Raw genomic sequence first — 7,740 nt, forward strand, 5'->3', positions numbered from 1 at the left:
TCTGATGTCGTCAACGAGACATCACGACGTGGGTAACGAAGTGTCACGTCACGTCAGCGCCGCAAGTCGGGTCTGAAACCTTGTTCAGGCCGACGTCGCTTCAAGCGACTCCGGAGTCCAGGGCCCGGACTCCTCTGACTCGGTCGGTGGACACCAACTCTGTCCGGTGTGTGGGCGAGTCTGCCACACCAGCCGATCCCAACACCGAAGGTCGTCGCGCCGTATGCGCTTCGACAGTGGTGGTGCCTAAGGGCATTCACCAGGTGGGTAACATAGGTCCACACTGCGGGTAACAAGTTCCGCAAGCAGTGAAGCTGCTTAAGGAGACCGACATTCGGTGCTCCGAGCGTGGGTAACAAAGTTCCACGCAAGGTCACTCAGACCATAACTGATAAGGAAGTCGCTGTATGCGCTTCCGGTGTGGGTAACAGAGTTCCACACCCACGGCGAGTAACATAGCGCCGCACACAGAGCCATTGGCTCGAGGCGCGAGGTTGTCTTGGCCTCGCCAGACATGAGCAACTCGCTCGACGTCAAGTCGCGCAGACTCAAACTGCTGACGCGAAGGCTGAATGCCTTCAGTCGACACGGCCGACGCGGTCGGCCATACCGACGCAGTGCACATGGCGGAGAGCCGTTGCGCCTGCCAGTGGCTATTAGAAGCCACGAGAGACTCAGTAGTCTCGAGGTTAAGTGGGGGAGAGGCTCGGAAATACCTTTCCTCCCTGACTTTCCAAGAGGCAAGTATCCGTCGTGCTGCCAGTGGATATCACAAGCCACGAGAGACTCAATAGTCTCGAGTGTAAGTGGGGGAGAGGCTCGGAAATACCTTTTCTCCCTGGTCTTGAGGTAAGACCAAGTTCCTAACGGAACCAGGCGTCGATGTACATCGACTGCAGGCTGGAGACGAACAGCCGGGCTAGAGCTGCGGTAGCTCTAGCCGAACAAGACATAGTGGCGAAGAAAGCCACGGGCGCAAGGTGCCTCGAAATCGCTGAGCGAATCAGCAGTGTTGGGGCTGCAAGCAACCACACACGAGGCGAAGCGCGGGCCTAGTGCAATCAATGCACTGGTCCATTGGTCATGAACGACCTGTCGAGTAGGGTGAACGGAACGTCTCACCCGCCGACAAAGCGGTTGCGGTACGTATGTACGCAACGCGCCGGGTATAATGGGCCGTGGAGCCATAACCCAAGTGTGGTGCACGAGTGCACACACAACTGACCAGGTGGTGGTCGAGGCAACGCACGCAGTCGTAACTGGTGTCGCGCCGAGCATGACACCGTGGTGATGGCTGCTTGCCTCACCATGGGTTGGTACCCGTGAGTACTCGGTGTCAATGCCAGACACCAATGCCGCAGGCATAGTGGTGAGATGTGCCCCACCACGGTCGAGTACCATCAAGGTACATGGTGTCTGTGACAGACACTGGTATAGGTGCAAAGTATATGCACCATACCACGACCCGATGCGCTCTGGACGCTGTGAGTCAACGCACGTACCGTGCATCGGCACTGGCTGCTGTCGAGCAGCCTGCCAGGAGTTCCACGTAATGAACTCGTCGTGCATGACACACATGACGTGCACGGAGCACTTATGGTAGCTGTGGTACGTGTCGTACACAGCGTACCTCGTGTACGGGCCCATGGACCTGTACACTGTGCTTGCACATGCGTCGTGCATGATGCGAGCACTGGCCATGAATCTGTTCAGGCGACAGCACAGCAGAAGCTGTTGCCGCCAAACATGGTAACCTTGTGGTGGGCGTACCGCACCAAAGGTTAGTACCGTACGGTACATGGTGTCGATGGGAGACACCTACACCACGGTTGTGTACCGTCACGGTACACGGTGTCGATGAAGGACACCTGCGCGCCGTTGGTATGTTGACCAAGACGCGAAGAGAGCGAGGCAGAAGCTCCGCCCGCAAGGATGGATCCTTGCTGGAGCCAAAGGCATGGCTCGAGGTGAGCGGAGAGCTTCCTCTAGTACTGGAGAAGGTATTGCCCTTCTCGGTGTCGTCCCTCGCGGGAGACACTATGCTCCGAACGCGTTCGCGAGGACTGTCGTGTCCTCTGGTGCGAACTGTGGGCGAATGCCACACGTTCGGATGCTACTGCACCCTGTGCCATAGCACTCTACGAGCGCTAGCGCAGGAGCTAAGGCAGCTCTGAGAGTAGGCTTTGCGGCCAACACAGTTGTGAGCATAGGGATGCAAATCCCAGTGAGCTTTGGCAGCACAAGTCACTGTGGGTGAGACTGAGAGCCGCGCCAGTCTCGTGGCTGCTCAGTGTGAGAATTCACCTTTTGGTGTTTTAATTCTCTCACCTCTGATTGGAGAATCAGTTGTGATTAGAGAATCAGGTGATTCTCAGTTAAGTGCGGGAGGATGTAACGGGGTACAATCCAGTGTGCCCCATGTTACATAAAGAGTGACCCGTCACTCTTGTGGACACCTGGTACACGGTACCAGGTGCTCTCGGAACCAGTCAGTGCATGACTACTTAGCTCCACTATAGGTAACCTCTAGTTTGTATGAGACCCAAGCTTATCTTACTTATAAATACATCAGTCTTAAATCTACTCCTCTAAGTAGCAAACCGTTCCCACTGAGGCCGGGAACACGTGGACTTACGTTCACTCGGGTAGTTAATACCCTTAAGCACTTCCTCTGTGCAAGGTGCTGTGTGACCCCGTCACAGACTAGGTCAAGGTAATCAAACTGTTTAGAGGCTACTTCAACAGCCTCCCTGCCTCTGAACATATTTTATCAAACTGACAATTCTATGTTATAACAGAGGTAAAACTTTCCTTAAAGGACTTTCCTCAGTCCTTGAAACGCCGCCAGGAAGTCGCTTAGGCTAGCCGATCTGACTTTGCCCTGCAGTTTCTGCTAGGGAAGGAGGACGCTAAGTGACACGCCTGGTAGGAACTCAAGGATGGAGCCCAACATGTCGTCTCTACTTGCCGCTGCTACGAAGCAGGCTCCCTCCCATCGGTAGAGGCTATTTCGGTGGGCACAGAGCCCTTCCGATCTGCAAAGAGCGCTTCTTATGAGGGAGAAGAAGAAGCGGGCGCCGCGGACAGCACTGCAGCTTGCGCCAGTTCTCATCGCCACGCTGGAGGAGGGGGGGAAGGGGCTTCTCGAGCACACGTGGCCACCACTCCATCGAAGAAGTCACTAAGCTGGGGTATTTAGTGATGATGTCATTTGTCACACAGAAACCACAAAATCTACACATTATGACACCGACTACGTGTCCAGTGACACAAATGCTGAAAGTGAAAGCGACTGAGATGTACTGGCGTATCTCTAACAAATTAGTTGTTAAGCATGGATTATTATTGATAGACTCATGTGTCTAGATAATTCGGTACTTGACCAGGGAAACCTCAACGAGGGAAAACCTTGTGCGAGCAAAAAAGAATAAACCCCAGTGGGAAAAAAAATCTAAAAAGAACGCAGAATATAGACACGCTTCATGCGCTTGTATTATCAGGGTATTTCTAAACTGAGTGGCCGGATCCTGCTTTCAGACATTTCATCCTGAGCTTGGCCCTTAGTTCTCTAAACTGGTGCTTATCTAAAGCTTTAGTGAAGATGTCAGCTATCATCTCTTTCGTATTGCAGTAGGTGACGTTGAATTCATGCCGCTCTACTTTTTCTTGCACGAAACAGTATCGTACGTGTATATGTTTTGATCGTCCGTGAAGTTCGGGGTTGTAGCAGATTTTGATGCAGCTCTGATTATCCTCGTATATTGTGTTAGCCTGCGTTGTAGCAAAGCCAAGTTCGTTGAGGAGAAGTTTGAGGAATATCATCTCTTGCATGCAGTGACACAGGGCGATATATTCTGCCTCTGTTGTAGAGAGAACTACAGTATGATGCTTACGCGAAAGCCATGAGATAGGACCGTTAGCTAGCATTGTCACGTATCCTCCAATGGAGCGTCTCGAGTCGGGGCAGTTGGCGTAGTCAGAGTCACTGTAGGCAATTAGTTGATCGGCAAGGTTTTCCGATGTAATATCGGTCGAGCCTCCCAGAAGAAGACCGTATTCTTTCGTTCCAGATAGGTACTTTAGACCACGAATGACTGCTTTCCGGTGATCCATATCTGGATTCGCTAGAAATTGGCTGACCTCTCGCATGTAGAATGCCAAATCGGGTCGAGTGCCTACCATTAAATACATGACACTACCTACAGCTTGTCGATACGGAATCGATTTCATCGCATCTTTCTCTTGCTCACTGCTGGCCTGGCTGCTTACGGAAAGTTTAGCGTTCCGTTCTGCTGGTGTTGCAATAGGGTACGGAATGTAGTCGCTGAGCGGGTCAATGACCTTCGTAGCGTACTTGTGCTGGTGGATAAACATCGTTCGGTTTTTACGGTCACGTTGAATTGACCAGCCGAGTAAGTACTTCACCTCCCCCAAATCTGGCATGGAGAAACGCTTTTTCAAGGCTGATTTCAGCTCACTGACGAGTGCTGGTGTAGGCGCAATGATCAGTAAGTCGTCGACGTACACTGCAATGTAACAGGTGATGTCAGCAACTGTGCGTCGAAATACGCATCAATCTTTAATGAGTTTCAGGAACCCGAGATTCTCTAGGAAGGCAGACAAGGTTTGGTACCATACACGAGGCGCTTGTTTAAGCCCATATAAGCTCTTAAGAAGTTTACACACTAGGTGCTCCTTGCCCGGGATTTTGAAACCTTCCGGTTGAGCCATGTAGATCTCCTCTTCCAAGTAGCCATTAAGGAATGCTGTCTTAACATCCATTTGATGGACTTCAAAGTCGAGAAAGGCTGCAATAGTAAGAAGTAGTCTAAGTACCTCCATCCTGATGACAGGAGAGAATATCTCGTTGTAGTCGATGCCATATTCCTGAAGGAATCCTTTGATCACAAGACGCGCTTTAAAGCGGTCGATCTCGCCAGTGCCGGTATACTTTACTACAAAGATCCATCGGCTACTTAAAATCTTCCTTCCTTTAGGAGGGGATACCAACACCCAAGTGTGATTGTCCATGAGGGACTTGTATTCCGATTTAGCTGCTTTACGCCACTGGTTAGCGTGGGAAGACTTCATTGCTCCCCGATACGTAGTGGGCTCAGACACATACCGAATAGCTAGTAATGTGTACAGTAAATGCTGACGTTGCTCCTGTTCGTGTATGTCTTCCTCAGAGTTGAGGGTTACGTCATTGGCTTCCTCAGAGCTATCAATGGCTTCCGCAGAGAGGCGGGGTCGCTTAGGAGTCGAATGATGCGGAGGACCAGAGTCCGTCTCTGTTCGAAAAGAATAATGTATGGCTGTTCGATCAACAGCCTTCCTCAGTGAGGGCAGTACACGCTGGTTCACTGTGCCTTGCGCTGTTGTCATTGCAGGGCCTGATGTGGGTGACGGTGTGATCACTGGTTCTGACACATGTTCAGGCTCCGGTGCTACTGTAGTAGCAGTTGCAGGTGGCAGAGGTACAGGTGCAAGTGTAGCGGTATATTTCTGCCGATTCGTGGACTGTGTGGGCTCTGGAGTAGCCGTCAGGCCTGTAAGAGAGGGAAATTCGTCCTCTTTAAAGACTACATCACGACTGTAGATAATTGCATGAGTATTGATGTCCATCAGACGGTAGCCTTTCTTATGGTCAGGCACACCAAGATACATACACAAACGGGCTCTAGCGTCGAGTTTGTCTCGGTATTGCTCCGTGATGTGGACATATCCGCTGCATCCGAATACTTTGATGTACTGCATGGATGGAATACGGTTGTGCCAAAGCTCATACGGGGTTCGTCCATCCGTCTTAGAGCTAGGAGTCATATTGATGAGAGTGGTCACACGACAGACACACTCGGCCCATAACTGCTTCGGTAGCTTGCCGTCAAGTAGAAGGGCTCGGACACGCTCCATAATGGTACGCATGCGGCGTTCTGCAACTCCGTTTTGCTGAGGTGTGTATGCATTGGTAAACTGGGCGTGAGTTCCATACTTTTTAAATAAGATGCGGCCAAGCTTCTCGTACTCTTTAGCGTTGTCTGCTTGAAGCCGCTGAATCTCAAAGTTACCCTGGTCTGCATTGTCTTCAACACTGAACGCGTACTCTATGACAGATATATCTTGTCTAAAAATATTCAGGGCTTTCTTCCTGAAGTCTTCGTAACAGCCATACAGCTCGCTACGGCTCTTAATTGCATAAGTGAACATGAATCGAGAAAAGTCATCGATGAAGATCAAGAAGTAGCGACAACCAGTAAGGCTAGGCACAGGTAGTGGACCACCGATATCTGAATGGACTTTTGACAAAGGTGATGTAGCACGTTTAACAACTCCATAAGAGTAGAATGAAGAGCAGTGTGACTTCGCTAACGTGCAGGCAACACAAAAGAAATCTGTCTTTGGACCTAGAGGTATAGATCCATCGAGCCCATGTATGGCCTGACTCCTAGATAGGTCATTCAAGACACGAACGTTAGGGTGTCCAAGGCGTTTATGTAAGAGCAGAAAGGAACGTTGCTTACCAGAGGCAATAAGAGCCGCTGGAGGTGCCGCTGGTTTGGCTTGGAACTGATACAGATCCGTGTTGGTAGCCATGAGCGCTTTGATCTTGAAGCGCTGGTCAGTTTGCATAGAGCACTGTTTGCGGTCAAAGTTGAAGCAAAAGTCGTGCTTCACAGCTGCTGGAATTGAAAGCAAACTGAATTGGAGCTGGGGAGCATACAGGACGCCATGAAGGATAAGCTTCTGCATAGTGCCCTTGGAGTCAGTGACTTTCAGATCAACCCGTCCAATGCCTTCGATGGGGATTTGGTTATTACCACCAACCGTAATGGATCCACCACTGGAGGTGATGTTGGTAAACCACTGAGACTCATGGGTGACGTGTCGAGTGCAGCCAGAGTCGATTGTCCAGGTGGGATCGGGTTCTATCTTGGCTTGAGCAGTGAGGCTAAACGGGAGATTGACTGTGGTAGCAACAGCGATGAGACCGGTGTCACGACGTTCTTGGCGAGCTATCTTGCGGTTGTTTCCAGAATCACTGTCGTCGTCATCGTCATTGTCTGACTCAAGCGGGCGGTCCTTGTAGCGATCTTGACCGCGTTGTTTGCCGCCATTTCCGTGCTTGTTCTTGCTACTACTGTTGTTGCCCTTGAAGTCGCGGTTGTTAATATTCTTGCCGTGTCGCCCATTGCCACCTTTGTTCGAGTTCTGGTACGGGTGATCGCGTTTCGAGTTACCCTTGAAGGCGAAGTTAGCAGGTAGCACTGTCCCAGCCTTCACTCGTCCATCTCGCAAATCCTTTTGAAGGCCTCGGCATTGGCGAATGTTGTGGCGTGGGCGATCACAGTAGGAACAGACATTGGCGCTGTCGCGGCCTTGGGCTTGTGACACAGGAGGTCCGGTAGCCACTAGAGCTCTCTCACCCTTGGTTGCAGAGGACTCTGGTGTGCCCTTGGCCAAGGTGTAGCGCTCTTGAGCTTGAAGATCGCGAACCTTGCCTTCAATGCTCTGCTTGAGGTCTTCATACGGGATATACTTCCGCTGGCCCTTCCAGATGCGGAGATCGTCCTTCCACGACTTGGGCATCGAGTGGAACAGGTAGATAGACTTCTGTCCCTCGGTCATCACCGATTCGGTGGCTTCTGACGCGGCTTTCATCGCGTTCTCAAGCTTGAGAAAGAACTCAGTTAAGTCGGAGCCTTCCTCATACTTGATCTCCATCAAGTAGTGTTGAATGAA

This window comes from Phytophthora infestans, genomic scaffold (genome assembly GCF_000142945.1).
Source record: "Phytophthora infestans T30-4 supercont1.8 genomic scaffold, whole genome shotgun sequence".
In the NCBI taxonomy this organism is placed as follows: Eukaryota; Oomycota; class Peronosporomycetes; order Peronosporales; family Peronosporaceae; genus Phytophthora; species Phytophthora infestans.